The following is a 27,413-nucleotide window of genomic DNA, read 5'->3' on the forward strand; positions in this document are numbered from 1 at the left end:
AATTTCAATTTTTGTACACACTTAAAACAATTTGGTCAAAATGTTAACCCTTTTCCGGGGTCACTTTTATTTGATCCTCCCTATTCGTGGTTGGAATCAACTTCATTGAGGGTCACTTCTTGGATATTAAAATGACCCCCTAAAATGGTCATTTTAAAATTACTCTTAAGTGTAGTCATTTTTAGACCCAAAAGGGGTCACGTTCTTTATTGTCTCAATTTTAGAATCAAATGACCTTTAAACATAGTAATTTTTGACCCCAAAACAGCTATTAAAAAAAAATATAGTCATTTCAACCCTGATGGGGTTAATTTTAACCACAATTTGAGGTCAAATAATTGATCATGTTTGTGGGGTTAAATTCGACCCTTGTTTAGTTCGAGCATAGTTGATTCAGGTAACGGGTCAAAAATGACCCTTTTGTGGTCAAATTTTGACCCCGTAGTTGTAAATGTGTATGCTCCTACTGGGATCACTGAATGAGCCTTTAAGAATGAAAAGGAAGAAAAAGCAAGAAGCAAAGAAAGTCACTTCCAACAAGCGCTTAAACCATTTTACTGTTACCCTAGTATGTGAATGAGACAGGAATTGAGAGTTCTTGTCCCTTTGCCCTGAAGGATACACATTTAGGTCAGTACTTCAGGAGTTTATTATCTTTTTTAGCCTAAACCTTCAACCAGGAAGAACAATTCAAAGTTGCTCTTAGTCCTTGAAAGTCGTATCCCATGGAACAATACAAAGGTTGCGGCATGTGTGAATATCATAAATATGAGTCAAATCTATCATCTATGTATCCAAATTTAATAAATTCTCAATAAATGAACTTTCCATATCTAATAGTTGTTGATTTAGTAAAGTAAATTACATGCTAGCACAGCTTTACTTACTCATTATAATCATTTAACGTAACATAGTATATATACATACCTGTGATTATTACTTCAGATAAATCCTGGGATTCCTGTGTGTCACTGTAAGTACCGGTATAGTCCGTATGCTTGCTGGTTAAGGTGCGTCTCGTATGATATCTGTGATTATACTTCTGATAAATCCTGGGATTCCTGTATGTCAAGCGTTGTAAGTACCGGTATAGTCCGTATGATAGCTGGTTAAGGTGTGTCTCCTATGAAACAAAATCCGTTAGGTATACCAAATTATGTGGGTTGTGATTGGGGAAGAAATCTAAATAACAATAATAAACATATATAACCAATGGCATGGCTTGTCGTGGCAAATGTCCTAACTAATGTACAAGTAGATAGCAACGATATCCCATAAATAAACTTATTGTTAACTGTTCTTTCCAGTGACTACCTCAGAATAAAAGGTTACTGCACAAGTTCAGCTTCACAATGGATCGAGACTTTTACCATGGTTCATGACTTCATGTGATACATAGTATATAGGCAGGCCATATCACAATTTTTGAAATAAACTTCCAGCCAATAAAAAACGTTCAATATACTATTCTTACGGTCTGGTGACCGCTTAATTGTTAATGGTTGTGACGCTATTCCATAACCAAGAGAACCATGTTTTCAAGAATTGTATATAAATTGAAACTACAAATAATTGAAGATTAAGATTATTTCTATTGTCTTATGATTCCTAGAAGACAGGAAACTTATACAATGCAAAGGAATGCTGCTTGTACAAACTGGGACCATCAATAAGTTTTCACACAATATTTTATCCATTCATCAGTGCAGTGATGAATTAACTTTTGTTTGAAGCTAAATTAATCAAATCACCAATATCTTGTGCACCTCGCTCTCTCCCCTCCTACCTCCCTCCCTTCTCTCCTCCCCTCCTCCAACTCCCTCCCCTCCCATTCCAACATATTTTCGGAATTAAACCGACTAAGCAATGGAATAAAGAAATACATTATTTTACAAGTACAAGTTAAAATTGATCTGGTATGAACTTGAAACTTTTTTTTTTTGGTTCACATGAATACAATGGTTGTTTTGATATTTTGAGTAAATCAACCATGACTGTCTAAATAATATCCTTGGCTTCATTCCTTGTCTTATTTAGTAATATTTTTCACTACAACACTCATGGGCGTCAATCCAGGGGGGGACATGATGGGGCTGGGGGGGACACAATATCAAATGTTCCCAAAAAACTTGGTAGGCTTACTGAAGAAAGAAAATACAGGCAATATTCGTTATTATACCATGATTTTGGGCTACAATAGTATGAAATTTAAATTTTTCTTGAGCACTGCACACACTTCATCCACTATACATTCAAATTCACCTTGTTTGGGGCTAAAATACATGTAGTATAACAAGTTTTGCATGAACAATATGGGCAGTTGTCCCCGTAAACTTGACTGGTACAAAGCTTTGCCTACCCTGATGTCTTACCCCTGGTATCTGGTACACCAGAGACAGAAAGGAAAAAAGTGGGCTTTCAGGAGACTGAGAAAAAAGATGGAAGTAGGATTAAAGAAAGTGATCAGATGCAGATACACACGACAAAGTACAATATTAAATCAGCAGGGACTAAATATTTCCTTCTTAAAGTTCTTTCTTCAACCACCCCACCCCAACAACTCAAAGAAAAAAAAAAAAAAAAAGAAAAAAAAGTATTTCTTGTTTCTAGTTCTATTTAAATGTGCACACATTTGGTATACACCTTGATTTGGGTATAAAATAGTGTAAAATTGCCAATTTTTGCATGCTTTGTGCGAAATGAACTTTCACTTTAAATTAAATAGTATGAAACGGAAAATTTTTACATGTTGCACTCATATATCCCAGAAAATTTGGGCCAGATTAATGCTCACAGGACAATTTTTTCTTCCCCCCCCCCCCCCGACAACAAGTCTAGGTACACCACTGGAAATGAACTGCTAACTGCTTCAATTGGGCCTTCATATTGAACATTTTTCAAGTTTTTCCAAATGACATTTTATACAATTATAGTGAAAAGTATCTTTCATTTGGTGGTCATTTTGTAAAACTTTCCAATGACCTACTTATTAAGACCTGCAACCATAATCATCATTTTACCAACATGGACACTACTCAACCAAAATTAACCACCTAACTGACGACACCCACCAAACACACCAGACCTTTTATATTCCAAGGAGGTCGCGTACACTAACAAACATAGACATTGGTTTCACATGCCGTTTTACATTTTGGTTGATTCCCACAACCATGGACATCCTCGGTTGTAGGTATGTCCCCATTTGGGTGGTAAAAAGTCCACATTTACAGGTCTTTACAAATGCACACCACAAACACACCCCACCACACACACCCCTGTGAGTGTTCGTCTCCAAACGTGGACACAGTTTAGGACTATGCAAACGCGGGGACGTCTGAAACTGCATTCAGTCGACAAAATAAGGACGTTTTTCACCATTTTTTGTGTGTATGTGTATGAAACGCAATTTTACCTAGCAACCACGGACCGTACGGACGGTATATTTAATGCACAATAAAGAGCATATCTCGCAAATGCATTATACATGCAATTGTGGTCATTTGCAGAAATCCAAAAGGGGATGGTCTGCCGTTGCCTAGTGGTCCACAGTTTAAATATGAAATGTCATGTGCGTGTCCTCGTTTGTCGGTAAACACATACGCCCCACCCACACCCCACACACATTATGTTTCCTTCAACTATATAGCATGAGAGATACATAACCTATTATCAAACCATGCAACAATAAACACACATAGGACCTGTACAACATACCCCCAACCCCGCATACAATTATGTAACAAAATACTTCTGAAGAGGGGCTATATCCAAAACAAAAAAATTCCTACATACCGGGTGTCCCAAAAAAAGGTTACATGTAGATTTTTGAAAATAATCTAAGTTAATGTTAACAAATATAAATATCCTTTTTATGACAAAATCTATGTACCCTCTACTAGTACCCCTGTGAATGTCAAGCTCACAATCTACGTACTTAGCCCGCATTCCAGGCATTCCTGACCAAGCTCTTTCTGGCGACATAATGCAAAAGCGAGGTTCATTATACCACCGTCACGGCGTCACAGCCACCATGCATTTGGCGGGGCATTTGAGAAGACACAGCCATAGCATGGCATATGCAGTATTTTATTCTAATAAACAACGAATAAAACTTGTTCAATTTTATTTCAAGAGTTCAGTTAGAAATGTAAAAAACAAATAGCAGCGATTTCAAGTCAACAAAATCCAAGCATGCCCTATACAAAAGATTGTTTTTCATTTTACTATGTTGATAACAGGAGATACAGCGTGCAGAACTGCTTTCACCAAAAACGTGTTCTTATCAAATAACCATTACCTATTTCCTTTATTTGTTTACCACCAAGAGTCAAGATTTAATTTCAGTGTACAATTTTTAATTTTTCAATATGTTTCTTTTATGCAATAAGTTCAACAATGAAAAATAAGAAAAATATAAAAGGTAATAAAGAAAAAAGTCTGAAAACAAAACTGTGATTGTGGTAAATTTTAGTTTATGCGATATTTTGATGGTTAGGTATCCTTAACACCCATGTCATCTTGCGCTCATAAGTTAAGTCGCTTTTAAGATACGGAATTGAAACTTAGCAAACAGTTACAAGAAGGATGAATAAATAATATCTGAAAAAATGACATTGTTTTGTTGTACCATCACAAAATGCGGTTCATTTTCTACATGTAACCTTTTTATGGGACACCTTGTATATCTTAATAATTATGACGCACAGATATAATATAGGTGATATAACCATATGATGACAACCGAACAGAACCGGCCGGAACCGGCGGCAGGGCTGTTCCTAGGGATTTTGCCGCCCTAGGCATAGCCTCTCCCTGCCGCCCCACCAAAGCATACCTTGAAAACTCATCAGTTTTGACCTATTTGTATGTCCCCCTTTTCCTTTTTCGCCCTGTTTTTTGTTTCTCTGTTCACCCCCTTTATTATTAAACAACAGTTATAGAGCGCTATATTAAAATCGTCAAAGTGCTTTACAATAAAAACATTAAAATGCAAATACAAGAATATACATCAAAATATATCTTTAAAAAGTACATAATTATTAAGAAAAATACATATATATACATATTAAAAAATCACATGAAAAATACACATTAAAAATTTAAGTAAAACCAAAGAACTAATGAGTGTGGCAAGAAAATCAAATAAATATGAAACCTGGAAAAATGAGGCAAACCCCTTCTGTCAAAATGCTTAAGAAGCAAATCCCTATTCAGGTGGGAAGAGGTACGTTGTCTAGGTGCTTCTTAAACACGTTGACAGAAGGTACAAAGCGAAGATGGCCAGGAAGTGCGTTCCAGTGGCGTGGGCCAGCCGAACAGAAGGCGTTGTCACCAATGGATCGTGAAGTGCACGGAACATGAAGCAAATAGTTATTGCTGGATCGCATGTTTACTCTACCAGGAACGTAGAGGACGAGGTGATCCTCCCATATTTTTCCTCCCATTTTTCTTTTTATCTGCCCTCATCTTTTCTTCCCTTTTCTTTCTCCATTCCCGTTTTTTTTTAGCCTTTTTTTTTTGCCCTCCGCATTTGCCGCCCTAGGCAACCACCTTACCTGGCCTAATGGTCGAAAACGGCGGTCGAGTTTTAATTTGATCCCTTGGCAGTATTTGATCAAATTGCTCCGAACATTGCCTAAGCAAGTGCATGATGGGATATGTGGACTTTTAAAATCTGCTCTCCATATCTCTTTGTTATTACTATGTAGATGCTGCAATACTCTATATATTAAATGTAAATGACAAAAACTGCATTGTGGTATATAATAGCAGATTATTCTTATTTCTAGTCCAGTAAAACAGTACTCACTGTGGACTGCTTTAGTACTGTTTTACTGTTTTAGTACTGTTTTACTTAAAAGTAGGCATGTTGCCTTAGGGTTGACGCTAAGCCAGGTTTGCGTGAGCGAACTCAAAAATAGCGCAAATAGTGCGAGTGTACACAAAAGAAACTTAGCGCGTATGATGAGCGATGTCACCAGGTCTGAACACTGTGCAGGCGTCAGCTGAATTCGAGTATGCTTAGAGGGCACAGGCATGGAAAATTCCAATCTGTGTGTTTATTAATTTATGGTACAATGTAAATGACTGGCAAATTCAAACTTGTTGGTCTTTTACTATAGTAACCCATAATCCCTTGCATATTTAATTTAATTAATCATTTAATTAAGACTGTGTAAGTCACTCATATACATGCAATTACAAACTGATGGACACCTAACCCTAACCCGCCAGGGGCTTTTTGGCGACGGGAAGGGAAAGAAGGAAGGAATAAAGAGAGAAAAGAAAGAAATTGTTTGCTCTGGGTGGAATTCGAACCCGAGACCCCTCGCATGCCAAGCACTGGGTAGGCGACACTTTGCCACGGGTCTTGGGCTTTGCTGGCCAGCGAAACCGTGCCTATATATCCCTTAGGGCAATTGCGTCATCACACCAGGTGGGGTGCACGCACGAACAGCGCATATATCAAGTAGTATTTTGTAGTACTCAGGCATGTTAGGGTTAATCTAACAAAGGAAATTAAGTCAAAACTGCTACAATAAGCCTATCACTGCTCTAGTAAAATACCGTTATCATACTGATAATTGTGAGCTATTGTGGGACTCATGGAACAGATTTGCCTTCTGTATCTGCTTTTGTTACACTGATGATCTCATCAAATATCTTACAACCAGGAGCCTACGTGCATTAAAGCCATAATGTACGATCTTATAATATGAAATTGGTTAATTTTTTTCACACCTGATTTTTTTGCATATTTGTAATGTTTACACATGTCCCAACTTGCACCTTAAATGGAATCAGCCAAATTTGTTGTCTTTGTAGGTCAACAGAGCAAAGTTCGACATATTATCATAATTTAAAAATTATGATAATATGTCCTCCCATAGAACTGCATGTCAAATGGTCAAAATAACCAGTGGGGTTTCTTTCACTTTACCTTGTTATATCAACTTATAATGGACAGCAACTCCTCCCGGCAGTTATTACTAATATTATTTCAATATTTTGAATAAAATTAAAATTTGACGGAAATCGTGCATTAAGGCTTTAAGGGGGTACTACACCCCTCGATGAATTTGTGTCTATTTTTGCATTTTTCTCAAAAACTAATTACACAGTGGTAACTAAAGTTATGTATATTATAGGGACAAGGAATCCAATTACTACACTGGAATTTCAGTGACCCAAGACAAGCGGTTTGTTATTTATGATAAGAAATAAGGTACCGCTAGGATGTACCTCGTTTCCTATCGTATTATACTGAACCTCTTGTCTCATGAGTCACTTAAATTTCAGTGTAGTAATTGGATTCCTTGCCCCTATAATATACATAACTTTTGTAACCAGTGTGTTATTAGTTTTTGAGAAAAATGCAAAAACAGTCACAAATATACCACAGGGGTGTATTCTAGTACCCCCTTAACCTGATGGTCAGACTAGTACTGGTCATCATTTAGCAACAAACTTTATTTAAAAAATATCATATAAACTGTGGGTTCAGAACATCACTCGGAAGTTTGGTCCTATTTACAACACACACAAACAGTATATCCCAGGGGCACTCAAATATGAAAGTGATGTACCTGTGCCTACCGGAGTACACAGTGTGGTGCCAGGAATTTTTTTTGGGGGGCATTGGGAATGCCAAGAGCAGAGATGCTACTTGGTTGCTGCAAAAAATCAGGCAAGCGAAGCGAGTGTAGCTGTCGCACAGCATGGCGGGGTCCAGGGGCCGCTTAAGGGCCCCTGGTGGGATCAGGGCAAGGTCCGGTGGGGGCCGAGGCGAAGTCCCCTGAAGCCAGATGGTTTCTGCACATTTAGCACCATAGCAAAGGCCATTTCAGAGGGTTAAAATAACATTTCAAAGCTTCAGACTTTTATTGAAATTAATATAAAAATTACCACATTCTGTGATCAATTTCACAATAAAACAAAGTAAGCTTAGCTTACTGCTTGCATGACTTTTATTTCCATCTATCCGATTTAATGAACTTAAGCTCAAAAAAAAATATATTTTTAAGTTATTTATTTTTTCAGTTTTTGAGTGTCTTTGGACCTAGAGCTTATTTAAAATGCTAGGATCATTCATGGTTGACAGAAAAAAAAGTAGGCCCTAGTGTTTTTAATATGCATAGTTGTAATTTGCATTAAATACACTAGGGCCTGTTTTTCTTCTATTTTTAATGGCAACCATTAATGATCCTAGCATTTAGCTCTTGGTCCAGGGCCACTCCAAAATCCTGATTTTTTTTTTCCCCAAAATCCGGAATTCCGGATAAATCCAGAGAAGTGGCATCTCTGCAAGAGAAATTCAGAAGGCAAAATCAACAAACAAAAAATATACTCTAACAAACACACAACAACAAACAAACATGCCTAAATAAACAAACACACCTAACAAACAAACACACATACACAACTGCAAATTTGCAAGACATATTGCAAAATTCAATCCCAACCAATAAACAATGACACTTTAACAGTGGAATCGATCTAAAAATAAACTTTCAAAGAAATGTGTGTGTGTTAATTTCTATTGTTATTATATCAATGCTGCTCAATCCTAGTGTGCTAAGTTCTATTGTTATTATATCAATGCTGTTGTTCAAGTCTGTTCAATCAGGCTAACCAATTTCTCTAAAGTTCAATTATTTTTAGAAACCGTCTTTTTCTTTTAATTTCCATGTTCTCAATAAAACAAATATTCATAGAATTTCAGAATTCAGTATAAACTTGGAGACCATATTTATACTCACTGTAGTATAGAATGCATGAAACTTTTGTGTTCAAAATTATTTCAAACAAAAAAAGCAAGAGGGAATCTTCATGATACATTTTGGCCATCAATAAATGTAGGCTTTTATATACAAGTAATGGCTTTTAGCAATCATCAAAATTACCTTGATTCCCCTACCACAAGGACATATCCCACCATTTGGCTGCTAACAAGTAACAATAAAGGTGCCAAATGACTACCCCTTAACAGCTCCCTATTTTACAACTGGGTGGATTGGGACACTGAGATAAAGTCAGTGCTGTACGGTGCGACCATTTTAGGTGCATTGGCGACTAGATTTTTTCTGATGCGACTAAACCTTCAATCCATGGCACCAATGGCGACCAACTGTTGAAGCTTTTAATCGCCAGCAAATGCAAAACATGTACATATGGATGATAATATAGTATAGGTCAAAAGTTTTGATTGTTTTTAAGCACTCAAGATGGCATCAAAATAAAATAAAAACTTTGAATTTGATGGAGCTTTTGGGAAACAAGAAGGATGACGATGAAACAATTAAATCAGGGAATCCAACAGCAGTTGATACTTTTAATGAACCTAGTAGAACCCGGAACTGGAAATGGAAGTAAGCCTAAAAAAACTTGGGAGCAAAATTTGGGCACCTAAATTGATACAGTTAGGAGCCATTGGCTCCTCAATCAGTTTTTGCACCGTACAGCACTGGATAAAGTGTCTCGCCCAAGAACACAATATGTTGGCCCTGACAGGGTTTGAACCCACAGCCCTCACTGCTCCCCATTTTACACCTGGGTGGATTGGGACAAGTGAGATAAAGTGTCTTGCCCAAGGATGCAACTTGTTGGCCCTGACAGGGTTTGAACCCACAGCCCTCACTGCTCCCCATTTTACATCTGGGTGGATTGGGACAAGTGAGATGAAGTGTCTTGTCCAAGGAAACAACATGTTGGCCCTGACAGGGCTTGAACCCGCATCCCTCACTGCTCCCCATTTTACACCTGGGTGGATTAGGACAAGTGAGATGAAGTGTCTTACTCAAGGACACAACACGTTGGCCCTGACAGGGTTTGAACCCACAACACTCACTGCTCCCCCTTTTACATCTGGGTAGATTGGGACAAGTGAGATGAAGTGGCTTACCCAAGGACACAACATGTTGACTATGTTGACCATGTTGGCCATGACTAGGGTTCAAACCCACAGCACTCACTGCTCCCCATTTTACACCTGGGTGGATTGGGACAAGTGAGATAAAGTGTCTTGCTAAAGGACACAATGTTGGCCCTGACAGGGTTCAAGGACACAACATGTTGGCCCTAACAGGGTTTGAACCCACATCCCTCACTGCTCCCCATTGTAGGTCTACACATAGTTAAGGCGAGACAAACATGGAAAATGCAAGAAGTTAAAACCTATTTGGAGGGAAAATAGCAAAACTTTAGGCAAATGTTCCTACTTCCTCCCCCCCCCCTCACAAAAATTCTGTTGTGCCACAGGAGGCAGTTTAAATCTCACAATACAAACTTTCCAATCAATTTTCCATTGTTTCTGCAACTCGCATTAAAACAGTGCCTGAATCTTTAGCCGGTGTCTACTAAAGTACTAAAGGGGAAAAGCACACATCATCATGAATAATTGCAACAAATTCTTGAAATAAAACAACTTAGATATAATAGGCCTAGATAGAGAAAGTGAAATCACAGGAATCATACTGGGCATGTTTAAGTTATTCATCAGCCAGGGTTTCACAAAAAATACATACGTCATTGATTAGTAAGTTTATAGATCAAAAGTATCGAAAATGAAAATAAGTACAAATAATTCAGAGAATTGTTATGTCACTGCTATTTATAGCAAAGCTAATCCATATCAACTCCAGGGATGTGCACTGCAGCACCTCTTCATTTTTTTTCCATTTTTCTGTGTGTTGGTAGGTATTGATGCGACAATAATATCCTGAAAATTTGAGCTTCATACTCTATTTCGTTTTCTCGTGGCAGCAATTTGAAATTTAGGAGGGTCAGCGTAAAAAAAATGTGTCGCAACGTGAAAGACTATGTTTGGAGGTCCATAAATGCATAAAGATAACCCCCTACAACTTTGAAAAGTATGTATCCTGGGGTACTTTTTGTGTAGAATTAAAATCGGGAAAATCAGAAAATGCAACTTTGTCCATCCAGGGTCTGGGTCAAATTTTGACAAGCCGTATCTATAAAAACGCTTGGAGTTGAGCATTCATTTTTCCCATGTGTTCATAATCATGATAATGCCCATAATAGGTATGCTAGAAATGATTTTCAGCAAACTTTGAGGGGATGACCACTGACCAGCCAACCGATTTGTCGATATAGCATGGAATGACTCACTTATGGAGTATGGAGTAGGCAAACCTAACCGATGTTTTTAAAGCAAAGCCATCAAGACCCCAAGCCACTATCTCTCAGAAATGTTGTACACATTTTCAACATACCTGAAGTTAATTAAAGGTGGGGCAAAATGTCGGACATTGGTTTTCAGGGGGGTCAAAATGTACAAAAAATGTACAATTGGGGTTTTGCATGGGGAATATCTCAACTAAAAGTATTCTAATAGGCTCAATATTGGATAAGAGTAATAATATCCCACCAAAGGGCTCTGACTGGCAAAAAAATGGACATTAAAATTATGTTTACTTTTAGAGTTCTGACACCCTGAAGAAGTTGGTCCTGGATGGACAAAGTTGCATTTTGAGGGCCCTATATCTTTATATGAATAACCAGGTGATTGAAAGAGTTTCCTCTTTCAAGTTCCTTGGTATTCATATTTCTGACAACTTATCTTGGAATGAGCATGTCAATTTCATCTCTAAGAAAGCCAGAAAAACCATAGGCTACATTCACAGAGCATTCAATTGTGCTATCCAGCGTTTGCTCTACTTAGCCCTTGTCCAACCAATTCTGGAATATGGCAGCATCACCTTCCATCCATTAAATGTCACAATAACCAACAGACTCGAGTCCACTCAGAGATTTGCTTGCAGAGTCATTATCCAATAATGGAATCTCTCTCACGCAGACCTTCTCTGTAAATGCAATCTTCCAAGCCTGTCTAAGCGTCGTGACATTGCTGCACTTAGCCATCTTTTTAAGATCCTCAACCACCTCTGCTCTTCTCCCAACCCATTCAAGCCCCACCCCAAGACCACTCTCTGCAATCTCAATAGCCTCTTTCTTGATACTCCTTTCCGAAGGCTCACACTCTGCCAAAGGTCTTTTTACCCATATGTTCCCACCTTGTGGAACTACCTGCCCGAGGATGTTGTCAAAAGCACCTCCCTACCAGCCTTTAAATCTGCTGTTTGTCTCTACCTCGTGTAGCCATTTTGTTTGGTCTCCCTTTATTTCTCCATTCCACCTGTCCTTGTCGTAATTATGTGTTTCTTTTTATTTTGTTTTTGTTTTTGATGTAATGGGCATCCCTTTAATTTAGTGGTTTCACTATTGGGTTTGTCCTGGCTTTTCTAGCCTATTGTTATAAATAAATTAAAGTATAGGAGTTACAAGTTTTCTGATGACAATTTTTTGACGTAATTGTAATGCACCTATGCAATATTATTTCTTACATTATAATACATCTTCACATGATCAATGTTACCATGGAATATTTTGGCAGAATTTTGTAACAGTGAATATAAATTTTGAAACAAACTAGATAGTGCAATTTTGCAGCATAAGATTGGATTAAAAATGTACTTTAATAACATAAAGCGTAAAGCGCAGGACCTCGGTTCTGGGTTTTTTTCCAGTTTATGAAACTTACAACATTTTGTGCTAGAGCTACCAATCACAATCAGTCATTCTGGGGAATGAAGGTAGAACCTATATTTGAAGAGCTTATTTCCAAACCGTGTTAAGTCCACAAGATTCACTTTGAAGAAAATCAGGAATTTTCTTTATGGCAATGAAAAAAGTTCGATTTCTATAAAATTACAGTGAAGTGAAGGTGACATATATAGGACCATAAAAATATGTTAAGTTAAAATCTAGAGACTTTTGATTTTTTTAATGAATTAATTTGTTTTAAAAATAGCATGGACTTAACACGCTTTTGACACAAAACGCAATTTCTGGCATGGACTTAACACATTTTGACACAAAACATAGCATCTGTAACACAGAACTAATCATATTTTTCTCAAATTAGTCTTAAAAGATAACAAATTTATTAAAAAACATATAAAATGTGATTCTCTCTACTATAAAACACAATTTTGCCACAAAACACCTTGCATCTCAAACCCCCTCCTGACAATTTTTTTACCAAAATTTGATGTTTAAAATAGTTCAGAATTCGAAACTGAGCACTTGCATTTCTCAGAATTGAATAAACATCATTTCACTGACAATAAGTGATGACCTGAAATATCCACTTGTTTTATCACATTATCATAATTTCCCCCCTCCCCCATGCTGCACCCTAAGTTTTTTTATACCTTTAACTTTAAATAATACCTTGAATTTATTAGCACATTTTGATAATCATACAAAATGATAATATCAAAAATTAACTCTACCACTATCCTCTAACATTAATTCTACCATCATAACCTCTCCCTCTCCCTCTTCCCACCCTGTTCATGTCTTTTTGGAGGTATCTATCAAATATTTAAGAAATCTCATACAAACTAGGCCTACTAATATTAAAAAAAAAAAAAAAAAAACAACAACAACTTTTTATGCAGGCCAAATTCAGGTACAATGTATACTAGTCTCAGGTCCAAACCAGGGCCCAAACAAGAACGGAGATGCAAGGCAATGTTATCAATTATGCAGAACTTGGACGATTAACTATTGGAAGCCCTATGCCGTGCTACTTGCCTACAAGCTGCCCACAAGGGCATTGTTTGTGGACTTAACACAGTTTGGAACCAAACTGGATTGGACTTAACACGTTTTGGAAAAAATCGATACTTTGTGGGTCAATATTTCGGGACTTGACTAATTTTGGGGAAAAAAAACACACATTGCTGGATAGCCCTAGTTACTCACAACCCATTTTCATCAAAATCTCAATTTTGAAGGTGGGTGGACTTAACACGGTTTGGAAATAAGCTCTTCATTTGTAGACAGGTCAATCCTGTGTAGATTTTGACTGGAGTGTGAACTGAAGAGCGCATTACATCAAATCACTAGCAAAAGGTGTAATGGTGATGAGTTCCGGTTAAGAAAATGTGGTGTCCTTAATAGGGACCATAGTCTTTGCAAATTACTTGCACTTATTTACTCAATTTATCAAAATCTAAGAATAATGCAGACAAATACTTCTGTTAAAGGAAATTAGATTCAAGCATTCAACGTATCGTTTCTTTGATATTTTGAAGCATATCAAAACGTATTCAATTTGTGCTCTATGCATAAAGTTTGAGGAATCACGTCAGCCACGTAAACATTACCATTTATGGAGCCTTGAAGTTGCCTCTTACGGCTCACTAACTTGTTTTGAAATGTACATAATGTAGTAAATACATGTGCAGATACCATGAATACCATTATGATAAATAGCTGTGGCAGTGAAATTGATTTTGCCCAAACTGTGATCAATGTTATTCTGCAATGATATGAAATAGGCCTACTATTAAAATTGAAAATTAAAACAAACAAACACAACATTATATACATATGGTCGAATCCAACGAAAAGTGTACACGGCATGTTCAGGGCCATAACTTAAAAGAATTAATCAATTGGCATTCGTTTTTATATTGTGTTTATTCGCTTTGATCATACGCTCGCGCCATATATAATAAGACCCCCTTATGTGAAAATTTTAGACACAGAGACCCCAAAACATGCTATTTTTACCCATTTTTTCAAAATATTTCTTAAGGTATTTTTAAAAACATCTAAATCAGTTATGAAAAGAAGTCATTGGATTGAATCTAAATTGATTTCCTGAAAGGTGTTTATTCAAAGATTGCCTGTTCAATTTTTCACATATTTGTACATAATTATGAATTTTTTGTGATAGTTTTTTGAGTGGTATTTTTTACATTACCTACGAATACAATTTTTCATAGCACTAGATATATCTTTAAAAAATGGAAATCACTAATAAATGCTTAATTGATACAAGCTTTGATATGTCCAATACTGAAATGCATTGCATTCGGACATCTTTATTATTGTGTTTAGCTGCCAGAAATTCTAAATGGCACAAAGGTAGGTTTGGTAAAAAATATGCATTACCTCCGAATACATGTTAAAAGCTGTGTCATTTCCACAAAGTGAGAGAATAGTAAACAATAGTTAAACAATAGGTGCAGGGTAATACACTCTTTATTTCTACCAAGTTTCAATAGCCTGCGTTTAAATATTTCTGAGATGTCAACAATAAAAGCAAGTATTCAGTAGGTAAATTTCGGTAACCGAATGTTACCTACGAATACAATTTGACATCATGACAGTACTGTGAAACACCGCCATTCATGCCAATGCCCATGTTGGTACATAACGAAGGCCTGTATGTTTGCTATCAAATCATATGTCAATGAAAGTTGCGAATTCACATACATGCCCACCATGCACAACTGAATACGGCTTAATTGTTGAAAAATATGTACTGCAATAGACAACGGTCTGCTCATTTGAATGAAAAATCAAATTCAAAGAAGATTAGAAGGGGATAAATACTTAAATTTGTCAACTGTCATGTGTGCTTCATTTTAAATGTTTACCGAACTTCTGGTTTCTGGGTAATTTGTGTCCAAATTCATTTATTCGAAGGTAACTTTTGCCGTTTTCGCTAAGGTTACCTACGAATACCATGGAAAAAACGACTGTTCTCATTGTCTCATGATCTAGACAACACAGTGATGGACCCTGGTATAAAGCTAATTGTAGTTGCCCTCAAAAGAAAGGCCACAAGACGTAACTGACTCCAAGATGGACTTCACAAGTCTGCAATAACGGTTTTAAGCGATTTGTGTGCAATTAATCAAATTAAAGTCACTTTAGTGCCTTTGTTTCTTACTTCAATCCTCTTTCAACCACTGTGAACCGACATTAAATATACATGATAGGGTCTCAAATATCAATAAACGCACATAAAGAAAATAATATATTCAAAGTGCTTTATAAAATGAAGTTTTGATTGCGATATCCACCAAAAGTCTAATTCTTACCTACAAATACTGAAATGTTACTTACGAATACAGCATAATACATGACATGTTTAATGAAGTGTCCCTACCAATGGAAATTAATTGTCAAAAACTTTAAGCGGTACCCCAGGACACTATTATTACCCATATACGGATTCATTCAACAATTATTTATTATGTAAAATTGCTGATTAACTACTTGTATATCAAAATGAAGTGGTCAAAATCTTGCTAAAAGCATCAAAAAGTTTTGATCTAAGGTAATAGCATTTATTCATTTGGACGTACCATCTGAAAGAGATCTAAAACTACCATTTTATTAATTCATTACCATAATAGCAAAATTTAAACCTCTAAACTCAATATAGATATTGTTAAATCGCTCATGTTACCTACTTAATACCTGGGTTTCTTCACCTTTTCATTGTATAAAGCGTTAGGTGTATGCGTATAATTCCTAATATTCTTGAAAACATATATCCTACTCGTTCTTATACAATGTGTAAATTGATTCATACTCATTTGATAAATAAAATACAGAAACTGACCTAAACTTCATTTTCAAAAATAAACTAGCATAAATTGACAAAGATCATATTGATCACGTTATAAAAATAAAAACAAATATTTTCTGGTTGAGCTAGCATTTTCCTGACACCCTGTGGTCTAAATAAAAAAAAAAAAGCGTTAATGGGAATATTCCATTTGTTTTAGGTTGATTAGTATTGCGATAGTGAAAGCATCCTAGTGGTATTCAGTAGGTAACTTTGGGTTTTGATATCACATTTACTATCACACGTCCTGGATTTATTTTTCAAGATTAGTAATGGCACTTTTGGTTCCTATAAGGTCAATATGTCATCAATCAATGGGCAAAAGGAAAAAATTGTGGAGACATTTCTATTTCGGACTTTTATTTTTGGCCCGTGGACACTTTTGGTTGGATTCGACCATAAATAATACCTTTCTTTGCAAGATTCAGAGGCATTTTGAAAGCAAATCTATGTCCTTTTTATTTTACAAAATACTATGGCTTATCACTGTGAATATCCAGTAGCAGTAGTGGCACCAGGGTGGGGTGTGGGGCATGGGGAGTGCATGCAAATGCCCCTCAGTCAGAACTCTTGTCTCCCAGTAAAAACCCATAATTACGTAAATTTTCACTTTTTGCAGCAATTTTGAGCAAAATTTGTTGAATCCCTAAATTCGCCTTTCCCTTAATGCCCCCCCAAACAAAAATTCCTGGCACCGCCACTGTGAAGTGTGAATATCTATTATGTGTTGGTGAATAGACTATATAAGCAAACTAAGTCCTGTGATTTAATATATAGGAAAATGTTGTAAGTCAATTTCAATTGTGACAGAAGAATACCATGAATCAGCGGCGTAGGACCCAAGGGGCAACAAGGTGACTTTCAGAGGAGCAAAATACAAACCAAAATCATCAAAAAACAATCTACAATATCATGGCAGCAGGCATCCCACAGGGGTAAAAAAGATGTTTCACAAGAGGGCGAACTGTTCCCCTAACCCTATCCTCTTATTACTATTAGTAAAAAGTCAAATTGGAAAGTCTCAAGTTGACTTGAATTAGCTGCTATTCAATAGCGAATTTGGATGTCGTAATCAAATAATGACTGCACTGGTGGTGCTATACTTGGCACTGAATTTGATAGTAAATAAGTCCAAATCAAATTACAAACTTGTTCCTGGCTTAAACAGTGTCTAAGTTTAATCAGCAAAATATTTGGATGTGAACACATATCACCTATTAGGAGGACTCCAATGATGAAGTGATCTTCAGTCTTCAGCAGTTCACTCCTTTTACAGTCTGTCAGACTAAACTACAAATGTATGAGTGCATGCTTGCCCTTTTATCAACCTTTGATGTCCTTTCTAGATTATTGATTCCATTCATTATGATGGCAATATTAAGGCGACACAGTCTTTTTTATTTTGGTTAAATAATTCTGCCAGAATGTTAAAGTAATCAAAGGTTTCAACAACTAAATATCATAATCAGGAAAACAATAATGCCTCTGGTAGCTTAGATTCATGAATTGTATATACTTATATACTTATAATATGAGAATAACAGATTTAAAGCCTTAATGTACGATTTCCTTCAAATTTTAAATATTTTATCAAACGCTGAAATAATACTAGTAATAATTATCGGGAAGGGTTTCTGTGACATTTTGAGCTGAAATAACAAAGTAAAGTGAAAGAAACCATGCTGGTTATTTTGGCTGTTTAACATGCAGTTCTATAGGAGAACATAAAGTCATAATTCTTTGAATTGACTTTATGTCGAACTTTGCTCTATTTACCAACAAACACAACAAGCACACGGATCCTCGAGGATACCGTCTGAACATGGCTTCTATGACACTAAGGCGAGTCGGAGGGAATCATAACAGAACAGTATTGCACTGAAATGTTGAGACATGTAAAGCTGACACATCTAAGAGGAATATTATGGGATCTATAAAGGAGACCGAATGCATGATATAAAGGGCGTCATTTTTGTCCCATGTGCACAATTTTTTGGGAGATGGAAAACACACAAAACTTTCCTTTTGATATATTACTGGTCTTAATTCAAGAACTACAAGACATAATCTAGATATAAATGTAATTATTGGTTTCCTTGAGTCATTTCCTATGAGATCAATGTATTAATAGATAATTAATATTAAAAGTACACTGCAACTTTTTAGTTAAATGGCGAAAACTGGACAAATATGGGTCTTACCATCCCACATGCCTTAAATGTATACAATACAGTATATGACTGATGAATACACTTCCTTATGCTAGGCAAACAAGAGAAAAACTATAAATAAGAAAATTCTAGAAATCTTCTGAACTTTTTAGAGATACAAAATAATATAAGCACAAAATTGGCAAGATACGAAATATGTGAAAATATGTGCAGTTTTACTTTCAAAATATGGCATTATTAAAAAAAGGAATCCAGGGTGCTTTGCATGCTATCCACAGGCTTCAACATATATAAGAAGTCCCAAGTTTTGAGATATTTTCTAAAAATATCAAGAGCTCTCTCTTGATATTGTGGTTGGGCTTTGTACTCACTTTAATGCATTTTTCATGCCAATTACATATATGGTAATATAGAATTATGAAATTTTTGAAATGTAAATCAAATTTTGAACTTGTCTGCAGTCAACAGCCATGTGGAGAGGGTTACTGAGGTAGAATACAGTACTCTAAGTGTAATTTTGAGCTTATCGTCTGCAGTTGACACCCATGTGGCGAGGGTTACTGAGGTAGAATACAATAAGTGTAATTTTACAAGTGTGTTCTGTGAAAGTAGACATTTTTGTGTTTGCAATTTTTCACACTTTGTAATTTTTGAACAGATTTACCTGTTTTTAAATTCACAATTCTAAGCTTCTATTGACCAATACACAAAAGGAACATATTTGCAAGATTTTATTTTTGCTGCATCTGCTTGGAACGCAAAAAGCATGACAGAAAATGTAGCGCAATTTTTTTACAGTTTTTACAGTGTTCCAAATGTTTGAGGCTTATTTTCTGCCCCACTTTTTTTTGCAGTTTCCTAAAAGTTTTGCTGATTTTGGTTTAATTTCAGTTTGTAACACTATATCTACTCAAATAGTTTCACAAAAGCCAAATCTGGAGACCCCGATATTGGGAAGAAAATCAGTTCCCAATACCTTTGAAATCCTGATACACCCGCCAATGAAAATTGGCCATACCCAGCATTTAGTGCTTGTCAGACACAGCGCTGCACTCTTAGAAAAATGGGTACTTGGCTGCCCTGTATGCAGAACCCTCAAGAGAAAAGGGTTCTTGACAATTAAAAGAACCAAAAATGGTTCTTTTTGGCTTTTCCCAGAACACTTTTCAGGTCTAAAAATGGTTCTTTCTCTTCTTTATAGAACCATTTAAGGTTCCACATACAGGACAACTCAAGAACCATTTTAGGTTCTACTTAGAACCGTTTTTTAAGAGTGTGCCTGTACACAGGTAAGAAAGCATCAGTAGCACTAAAAAGCTATTCAACAGCCTTTTCCTAATTTGGATTTCTATTGCAACAAAAAGAACAAAATAGCTCCTCCAAAATGTAGAGTTTCCTACAATAGTTTCCATAAGTTACAAATTGTCTGTGTTTTTTCAGTTTTTGTGTATTGAAAAATAAAATAACACTTTCAAAACATGGTGAAATACTAAAGTAGTCGCAGCGACCTTTATACACGGAACTTGTTTTATTCGAACTAAACTAAAAACTATAAATAATAAAACATTCCACATCTTCATTGTTACAAATTGATATGTCAAAAGGTACTCTTGGCTACACACAGTATCTATATGGGCCAATGAATATTGTTATGGTGAAAATACAATGCCCTTCTTTATTCATGTAAATCTCCAACCTAGTAACCATGGAAACCATGGAAAATACTGACAATCCACTGTATACAAATTAATCATTACGTGTTGACATGTATCCATTGTGCAATGAAATTCACATAATATACCTATATACAATATCCATAGCATATTGAACTTTTGGCAACCCATCAGAAACCAGTTTCATTTGCAACCAGTGGCAGTGCGAGGGGTGCATGGGGCAATTCTCCCCAATGTTGGGGGATGGTTTGGTAATGGTGTGGGATAGTGTCAGCCTGCTATGATAATTGCCTAAGTCATTTTTACATCTTTCTCATTTGCAATTTTGATTTTCTGAGTAATAAACCCATAATTAATCAAATTTCCAGCTGCATTTTTCATTAACTTGTGGAATATTTATGTAAAAATGACTATTCCTAATCTTAACCGTAATCCTAACCTTAACCCTAATCCTAACCTTAGCCCTAATCATAACCTTAACCCTAATCCTAACATTAACCGTAACCTTAAATCACCTTAACCCTAACTGTGGTTGACATAAACCCTAATGTCAAATATTTTACATGTGCATGCATATGGGCCTACAATATCACATGCAGGTATAATAACACCTGTAAGTGACTTTACACACTAAAACACTGCCTAAATTTTTCTGTTCAAGTTCCTAATGCAGATGGGTGCATTGCATTTCACCATTCAAGCATAGCAAACAGCTAATTGAATTTCTGTTCACAGCAAGTTCTCAAAATACCCCACCTTGCCTACCATGCATGTTATCTTCAGTACAGTAGATAGCAGATATTAGCCATAGTCATTTATGCATACTATCTTCAGTAGATAGCAGATATTAGCCATAGTCATTAATGCATGCTATCTTCAGTAGATAGCAGATATTAGCCAGTCATTAATGCATGCTATCTTCAGTAGATAGCAGATATTAGCCATAGTCATTAATGCATGCAATCTTCAGTAGATAGCAGATATTAGCCATACTCATTAACACATGCTTTCTTCAGTAGATAGCAGATATTAGCCATAGTCATTAATGCATGCTATCTTCAGTAGATAGTAGATATTAGCCATACTCATTAATGCATGCTACCTTCAGTAGATAGCAGATATTAGCCATACTCATTAATGCATCCTATCTTCAGTAGATAGCAGATATTAGCCATAGTCATTAATGCATGATATCTTCAGTAAATAGCAGATATTAGCCATACTCATTAATGCATGCTATCTTCAGTAGATAGCAGATATTAGCCATACTCATTGATGCATGCTATCTTCGGTAGATAGCATATATTAGCCATACACATTAATGCATGCTATCTTCAGTAGATAGCAGATATTAGCCATAGTCATTAATGCATACTATCTTCAGTAGATAGCAGATATTAGCCATAGTCATTAATGCATGCTATCTTCAGTAGATAGCAGATATTAGCCATACTCATTAATGCATGCTATCTTCAGTAGATAGCAGATATTAGCCATACTCATTAATGCATGCTATCTTTAGTAGATAGCAGATATTAGCCATAGTCATTAATGCATGCTATCTTCAGTAGATAGCAGATATTAGCCATAGTCATTAATGCATGCTATCTTCAGTAGATAGCAGATATTAGCCATACTCATTAATGCATGCTATCTTCAGTAGATAGCAGATATTAGCCATACTCATTAATGCATGCTATCTTTAGTAGATAGCAGATATTAGCCATAGTCATTAATGCATGATATCTTCAGTAGATCGCAGATATTAGCCATTATATCTATATAAATAAAAGGAAGGTTGCCCATCTTGTGCGCGAGTGTTCTCCGAATTGCCTAGGCTTTGATTTAGTGGTATATTGATCGGGTACATATTGCCATTTTTCCATCGGACATTCGTTTTTGCAAAAATTGGTGGTAACTAAGAGAATAACATAAAAAACTGTCGTGTTGCTATGCAAAATCGATCGCAGTGGCATTGTGGGTAATAAGGACAGTGTGAACCGTGTAATAATATTTCCATTAAAAAACCATACGCAGAGCAACATTGCCCCGTTTTCTGCCAACTGGGAGGTGGCCAAGAAATGATTCAGGCTATGTAGATGCACAACAGCGCATAATTTAATAATGATCTTGTAGAGCTTTTCGTCCCTACGCAGAGCTACGCGCCCCATTTTCTGCCACTGCATCAAGGTTGGCAGCCAAGAAATTAAGGCTACGACGCGTGAATCAGGTCTTTGCGTCATCACTAAGGTAACGTAGGAAACAGTGGTCTGGTAGTCTAGAGTGGTGATAGTGCCTGCGTGGAGACCCGGGGTGCAGACAGTCAGTGTACAATTTCATTATTTATTCTAGGCACTATATTTGGTTGAAAACGGTCAACAAATATGGTTAAAACCGGGATTTTTTTCCCCTGGCTTTTTTATTGTCAAAAATCAGTGGTAGCGCTGCATCGTAACTAACTGGCAGCGTTGGTGTTAGTGCGTTGGCGTACAAGGGATGTGACTTCGCACGCACGGGCGATATGCATAGGCCAACTTTCCGTGCCAGAGAAATAGAAAAGAAAAGAAAGTAGGACAAAACTGAAAAGGTAGGCCTACTATGGATGGGTTATGGGTACAGGGTTGTGGATTAGAGTAAATAAATAAATAAATCTATCTAAATAAAAGGAAGACGCATATGCATAGGCCAACTTTCAGTGCCAGAAAAGAAAAGAAAGTAGGACAAAAAGGGGTACTGGGTTTGGTTAAGAGATTACCAAAATGATAAAAATCGTAAGGATACGGGAGGAAGGAAGGAACCTAAAAAATGAAAGAATAAATAAATAAATAAATAAATAAATCGTGAAAAAAGGAAGCTAAAATAATGAGAACAGAATTAAATACAAACGGGAAATCACAAGCTATAACTTAATAAGCAGGAAATATGAAAAATGGGAACAGAATTTTAAAAAAAAACCTAAAGCTAAAAGGACAAATGTAAGTAAGGGTAGATTTATAAAATAATGCATGGGAACGGGGTTCAATAAATAAATAACATGGAAACGGAAAATCACAAGCTAAGCAGCATATTCTATTCAGCATCGAAGTGGTTACGTAATTCTCTTGGTTACCGGATCACGCTATTTTGATATGCCTTCAAGTGCCATATACTTTGTGTGGTGATTGTTTCGATCGTGGTTCATAACTCAAGCGCGTGATCCCGTTGACATAGTAACATTACGTAACTTCGATACTGAATTGGAACAAAATAGATTTATGTAGAAGAAACTGAAAAGAAAGAAAGAATAAAATGAATAAAAAAGAAAAGAAAGAGAAGACAAAAAAGATACGGGTATTATACGGTTACTAAATGAAACGGGAGCAAAATAAAGAAGGAAAGAAAGAAACTAATCAGGAAACGTAAGAAAAAAAAGCTAAAATTAAAAACTAATCAGAAAATATAAGAAAAATGAAGACAAAATAATGAAAACAGAATTAAATAAATAACATGGAAACGGGAAATCACAAGCTAAGCAGCATAAAAAAAGAAGCTAAAAGGGAAACGTAAGAAAGGACAGATTTAGAAAATAATGGGAATGCGGTTAGGCCTAAGGGGGCTGGCATTTTCTTCGGAGGGGGGTCCCAAAAATACTGGGGGGTCATAGAATTTTCAGACCAAAAATAGGGGGTTATAATTTTTTAACACCCAAAGTAGGGGGGTTATAGAATTATTAAGGGCTGGTGACTCAAAACTTTTGCGGGCTCATGTACATTCTTTAACTTCGAATCGAAATGTGCATACAATCTATGCAAATTTTATACACGCCCGCGCGCCTTCTTTACACTTAAAATAAAAATTTTAACGCGCTCCACACACTTTCTTCACTTGTAAGTTTTGACGCGCTCAGCGCCTTAGTTCCGGCAATGAATAATTTTTCTTGAGTCTGTGTAGTTGGAAGGGGGGGGGGTCATAAAATTTTTCGACCCGCGATAGGGGGGGTCGTAAAAAAAAATTGCCCGCGATAGGGGGGTCATAAAAAATTGACTCCGGTCACCGACATATTTGTGACCCCCCCCCTCCGAAGAAAATGCCAGCACCCTAAATAAATAAATAACATGGAAAAGGAAAATCCAAAGCTAAATAGCAATTTTTTAATGGGAACAAACTAGACGCATGTAGAAGAAACTGAAAAGAAAGAAAGAAGCTAAATGATTCTACCTTTTCAGTAATTCCTCCTGTTTTAGTGATCGCTCCCATTTACTCATCTAGCGGGGACCCGCGCGAAGCGCGGGTATCCCGCTAGTACTCATTAATGCATGCTATCTTCAGTATTGTATATGTAAAATACCACAAAAATTCATAACATTTTCTAAAATAATGGAAAATTTCAAGAGATATTCTAAAATAACACAGAATTTTAGGAAATATTTTTAAATAACTGTTTTTTAAGGTTACTTTAAGATTCTTTCAAAAGGATGGTTGTTTTATCCTGCCTAGGAATAACTGACATCAAGGTATGGAAATAAACATGTTGAAGTGTTAAAAAAGTGTTATCTAGGAATTTTACAGTGTAAGATTCTTTCAAAAGGACAGTCACCTTTGTCAATAGTTGTTTTGTCCTGCCTAGGGATAACTGACATCAAAGTATAAAAATAAATGCATTGAAGTGTTAAAAAAGTGTTATCCAGGAATTTTACAGTGTAAGATCCTTTCAAAAGGACAGTCACCTTTGCAAATGGTTGTTTTGTCCTGCCTAGGGATAACTGACATCAAATCTGTCTCTCCAGATTACAACATTTGATGACGATGATGATGAACTTGATGATGATGATGATGATGATGATGATGATGATGATGATGATGATGATGATGATGCCTGGATGATGATGATGATGATGATAGTACTCAAATTCAACCATTTTGAGTGGTGAAACTCTCATCCTAACTGACACTAACACTATACTGTCCATATTTTTCACATTCAATTGAATAACTTGTTAACTTTTAAACTTACTCAAGTCATCATTTTGCTCAAAGAAATTCATGTGACCATAAATAGAACTTGGTGACCAGATTTCACATCTAGGGACCAAATAATATCAGTCTCTCCATAATACTGGCATTCAAAAGAATACCCACACAATACCTGTTCAATTTGTGAAATTACCATGAACTTTAATTCACAAATTTCTTAATACAATATACATGTACCTGATCAAAGGACCAGACTGTGCCATGGCACTCCAAAAATGTTTGTAGCCACTGGTAATATTATGCAGTGCAAAAATGTGCATTTGAAAAAAATACACAAAATTCAACTCTAGTCATGGGTCATAATTACCACAAACCGATGAAAATTAAGATTTAATTGTTTACCTTAATGCAAAACTGTTCAAATTTATATCACCACTATACTACATTATTTTTTAATCTCATCCAGTGCGGTCTTTGCATAAATCCTTTTGGGGGGTCCAAGTATGTATCAGGGTCAGTTGTCTGAGGGGGCGAAGACACAAAATCCATGTATAAAGGCCAGAGATGCCACTAGGTGTGTGTCAAAAAGTAGAGAATACCCGGGAGGCTGGGGGCTGGGCTCCCAGTGGGGTCCAGGGGCAGCAAACACCCCTTGAAGCTGCAGCTTTTTATCAATCAGAACTGCCCAGAAAGCCACAGATGATTACTATTTTTCACAAGTATGTACTTTCACATTGAAAAAATGAAAATAGCAAATGGCATTCATTGATTTTTACATATTTATGAACAATGTAAGACACATGAAAGACCACGAAAGCACAAAATCGGGTTGACTTTTCCTTTATAAGTCTTTTATATTTCGACAAATACGAGCCGTGAAAATCTCAGATTTTACGATTTTCTCTCAGACTTGAAAACTCTTAGCCTAAAAGTTGGAATTCCGACAAAAGTCGGAAATGTGGCATCTCTGAAAGGCATCATTTTGGTCTTATGTTAAATGTGATGATTGTGCATGAGGCACTGTTTTAGCCCAAAATTAAGGTTAATTTTGTGTTTACCAGGCCAATGTTAAAGTATTTTTACCAAATTTGTAATTACCGGGCCAATTTTCTGTAGGGGGTTGAAATTTACTTGGGGGTTGGTTTTAGGCGAGGGGTTGAAATTTTCTTTTTTTGGGTTGAATACCCCCCAAAAGACCACACTGATCTCCTCACAAAGCCTACACTGGCCCTATGGTCAGACCACTTGAGTATTGACTGGTGAATATTATAACTGTCTACCATCATTTAGCAACAATATTTATCATATATCTATTTACTATCATAATGCAGCTGTCAGTTGCAATCCTTGCCCCCCCCCCCCTGCCCAACCTGGCACTAGGTTGGGACATAATTTATGCAAACTGTTACAAAAATGTTACAGTCCTGGCTAAGTCCTGGTAGGGTGGGGCACTATTTTCTTGTTCATCCCCGGCCACGTCCCCACGCCCATACCCCTGGCAACTGTCGGAATGATCACAAAGCGTGCATGACTTCTGAGACTCAAATCATAATATCAAAGAACCTGGATTCCCTGGTAAATTGAGAGAACAGATCAGTGTTTCCCCCGAATATGACCTGTCACAGTTGAGAGTACTCTTTTATAAAATCCCGGGTAGACCCCGGCCTTTTCAAGATGCATTAGTACATCCTGGCTATGTCCTGGTAGTGAGGGGACACATTGTGCTGACATTACATCCCTGGCCAAATCCCGACTAAGTCCTCGCTTATTGCCCGTGTCCTGGGAGGGCAGAATTGCAATTGACAACCGTATAAACATTACAGGTTTAGAACTCTTGCACATCAATTTAAAGTTTGGCACTGTTACCACAACACCCACAAACAAATACATTCACGTACACACAGACAAATAACTATAATGCACCCCAACAAACAAACACAAACACCTATAAATTGCTTTAAATATAGCAAAATTCAGCATGCGTCATAATATTCCAATAACAATGAAACTTTGACAGTGGAATTTGTATTCTGATTTTATTGTTATTATCAGTCTCTCATGCTGTTCAGTCTCTCATGCTAATTTCTAAATTTTATTTTTTTTATTTTTTAAAGAAATATTCTTTTCCTCATAGTTTCCATGTTATCAATTTTAAAAACA

The 27,413-nt window shown here is 36.4% G+C and overlaps 2 protein-coding genes across 3 annotated transcripts in view; one reads left to right on the forward strand and one right to left on the reverse strand.

Annotated features, from left to right (window-relative positions):
• The window catches only part of LOC140172019 (uncharacterized), a 57,129-nt gene extending 55,830 nt beyond the window's left edge, over positions 1-1,299 (reverse strand). The window contains exon 1 of the mRNA XM_072195367.1: positions 928-1,299. The gene's annotated coding sequence lies outside the window, so the exon portion shown is untranslated. The remainder of the gene's footprint in view (positions 1-927) is intronic.
• LOC140171855 (uncharacterized) overlaps positions 1-27,413 on the forward strand; it is a 384,363-nt gene that overhangs the window by 303,376 nt on the left and 53,574 nt on the right. The gene's annotated exons all lie outside the window — the stretch shown is intronic.

Source organism: Amphiura filiformis, chromosome 15 (assembly GCF_039555335.1).
Source record: "Amphiura filiformis chromosome 15, Afil_fr2py, whole genome shotgun sequence".
NCBI classification, from domain to species: Eukaryota; Metazoa; Echinodermata; class Ophiuroidea; order Amphilepidida; family Amphiuridae; genus Amphiura; species Amphiura filiformis.